Raw genomic sequence first — 3,376 nt, forward strand, 5'->3', positions numbered from 1 at the left:
CTAGGTTGATGAAGTTCCTGAACTGTGCAGTATTTCTTTTGGGTTTGGTGCGAATCATATTCTAGCGGTTGGGGGAAAAAAGCACAGGTGCCATCCCACCATTAAACCCTGAAACTTACCTTAGCCGATTCTTCAACTAAACCAGACATGTTAACTAAGTGTTACAGTATGTTTCAAAGTGTGTATTTTAGCAAACACAACTGAAGTTCTGTTGTCTCCTTGGAGACACCTGGAACTGGTGTGATGCTGGTTCTATGACATCATTCGTTCTAAATGTAAATGCAGGTATTGGCACAACATAGTAAATTGATGTAAAGTTATGGATCCATTTATGATTTTCACTCAATTTGAAAGAGTTCCTGTCGTGTGGTTAAACTTTGTGTTACGGAGGGTTAACTGGGGTTCTGGCTACTAGTTAGGCTTGGTCATTCAGTCATCTGGTTCATGAAATAGGAAGCTAAGAGATCTGTGTTTTAGTTTTACTGTTTGTTTTTGTTCCATAGAATAAGAAATGTTTCATTAATATTAGTAATAGAGTAGCTGTTTCTCTAAACAGTGTGTGTCAGTTTGCACTGCAGGTGTGCCAGGTAGAGACCATTTAAGAACCCAAAAATATGCTGTCATTTACTGCCGTGGCTAATTTCTGTTAACCTTGTCTCTCACTCACTTTGAGGAGCAAAATGTTCATACATAAAGCATACATTTCTGATTGGTCAGAAGAAGCTTCTTAACATATAAGGTATAAAGAAAGTCAGAAAGTTAGGCACTTAGGTCAGCCTTAGGCAGTTAACCAAGACCATAATCCGATAAGAAGCTATTCCCTTTCATGTTGCTAAATCACATGTAGGATACATGAGTTACACCTCCACTTAAGAGACCTTAAAGAGACCTTGGCCAGCCAGGAGTGTAGAAAACCGTAAAACAGTTCTTGAGGACCTAATTGTTAACTCTTAACAGGCAAAGAACTTGAACTTGAACTTGAACTTGAACTTTATTGCCATATGTAACCGGTACTGGTACAATTTAATTCTTACTTACAGAAAGTCTCTCGATTGTAAAACAAGTGTAAAAACAAAACAAAGTGCAAACAGTGCATCAAGACAATGTGCAAACAATAGACAATGTGCAAGTAAACATGCAGGCAGTTTGAATGTAAACAATACAGACATGTAAACAATGACTGGAGACGTACAATAAATAAATTACAATGAGGTAGATGGTGATGGTGTGGGTGTGGTTCGAGGGGGATGGCTAAATGTGTTCGCCAGTCTCACTGCTTGTGGATAGAAGCTATTGAAGAATCTAGTGGTAAGTGTCCGTATGCTCTTATATCTCTTGCCTGAGGTCAGTGGGGTGAAGAGCTCATGCCCGGGGTGGTGACTGTCCTCTGTGATGGCCAGAATTCTACCACGGCAGCGGTCCTCATAGAGCTGTTTAATCTCGGTGAGACCGCAGCCAATGATCTTCTGGGCCATATTGACCATTCTCTGCAGTGCCTTTCTTTCTCGCGAAGAGGTGTTGCCATACCACACGGTGATCCTGTTGGTGAGGACACTCTCGATAGTGCAGCGGTAGAAGTTCACCAACACATGTATTGGCATCCCCCATCGCTTGAGGCACCTTAAGAAATAGAGGCGCTGCTGAGCCTTCTTCATGATAGAGTCAGTGTTCACAGTCCAGGTTAGATCTTTAGAGATGTGAATCTTTAGAAAGGTTCCTTCAGTCCTATGAGAAATATTTTAGAATTGAACTAAAGTGTGTTTCCGATACAGGAGCATATGTCTGTCAGGGCCTGTTGGAGAGGCCCTGGATGAGAACCCCTGGCTGCAGTTCCACATCCCCCTGAAAGTAAATAGAGCCATAAGCACGGGGCTAAGGACACTGCTCCAGGACATGCTGGCTGTCGATCCTGACCAGCGACCAGAAGCCATCCAGCAGAAGAAGCAAGTCAGGCAAGCCATGGCACGAGAGAAAACATCTTTGTAGTGACTGATAGCAAGATGTCCGTGACCAAGGGCAATTCGTCTGAGTAAAGTCTGATTTCATTTTTATGTCCCGAAAGGCCACTGCCTTTCTGCTGTAGATTTCTGATTTAGACGGGCATTTCTATGGACAACTTTGACTTTTCTGTGGGTCCAATGAAAATAAGTTTTTTAACTTATTCTTTGTTACAGTTTTCGAAAGTTTAAAGACATTCACTGAGTTGACGATAAAGGAAAAGTTTCATCTTTCACCTCTTGGAAGGTAGGCCGGTCAGAGGTACAATATATGTCTTCATGTCTTCATCCTCCATGTTTGTAACTACAGGTTTCACAGTGTTGAGCTAAGACACAAAAACACCTACAAATGGGTGGGTAGCTGCGTCAGCATGCGTAGGCTGCAAAGGAACAAGTAATAGGTTTATTCCATGCTGATTATTCCAGCATGGAATAAACCTATTACTTGTTCCTTAACACCTACAAATGGCAGATCCAAATGTATAAACCTGGGCTGAAAAAGTGTGTACGGTATATACTCTGTGTAGGTCTGATAAAAGTATTCGAGTCAAAGTGTCATATGGATACAAATTCTCATGATTTTGTATTGTGTGTTTTTTCTCTGTTCTGCTTTATTGAAAGAAATCAGATGCTCTTCCTGAAACTTACCTTAGCTGATTCTTCAGCTAAACCAGACAGACTTCTGAAATTCTCAAATATTATCAAATCTTGTTGGTGCAGAGGTGGTGGAGCCCATTACCAACAGACTCACAGCTGAAATTGCTGTGAAAAGGGCTTCTACCAAATATTAACATGTGGGTGAAAATGTATACAATTGTAATATTTCCTTTTTTCCCATTGAAAGTATAACATATGTGGTGTGAGATAGAGGTCCTCATTTAATTGCATGAAACTCTGGCACTGGCGCAACAAACTGAACAAAGTTTAAGGGGGTATACGCTTTCTGTAGACACTTTATTTCCTCTTTTTCCATAGTCTAAGAAATGATTTGGGAAACCTGTGGGACACTGGAGGTCATTATACATGAGCCTCTTTCTGCACCTTTTAAGCCATTGAAACCTAGTTGTCTTGTTACAAGGTCTAATATTACAGTAGGTGTGGTTTCCGTCTCCTAATTTCTGAGAATGATCAAATTGGGGAATAAGTTGTAGGGAATACCACTCTTGCACTTCTAAGAAAAGACTATCTCAAATGAAACTCGCTATAGAAAGACATCTTGTTGAAAAATTCTTTATTTTTTGTCATTTCTAAAGAAAAAACATTCATCAAGTCCTTCACAAATGTTTTGTTTGTGACTTTCTCTGTTGTTCCCTTTCACACTCAACTGAACTATGTGTTATGTCTTGTAAACGTAATCAAACATTTCACTTAGGTGTGTG

Source organism: Lepisosteus oculatus, unplaced genomic scaffold (genome assembly GCF_040954835.1).
Source record: "Lepisosteus oculatus isolate fLepOcu1 unplaced genomic scaffold, fLepOcu1.hap2 HAP2_SCAFFOLD_44, whole genome shotgun sequence".
NCBI classification, from domain to species: Eukaryota; Metazoa; Chordata; class Actinopteri; order Semionotiformes; family Lepisosteidae; genus Lepisosteus; species Lepisosteus oculatus.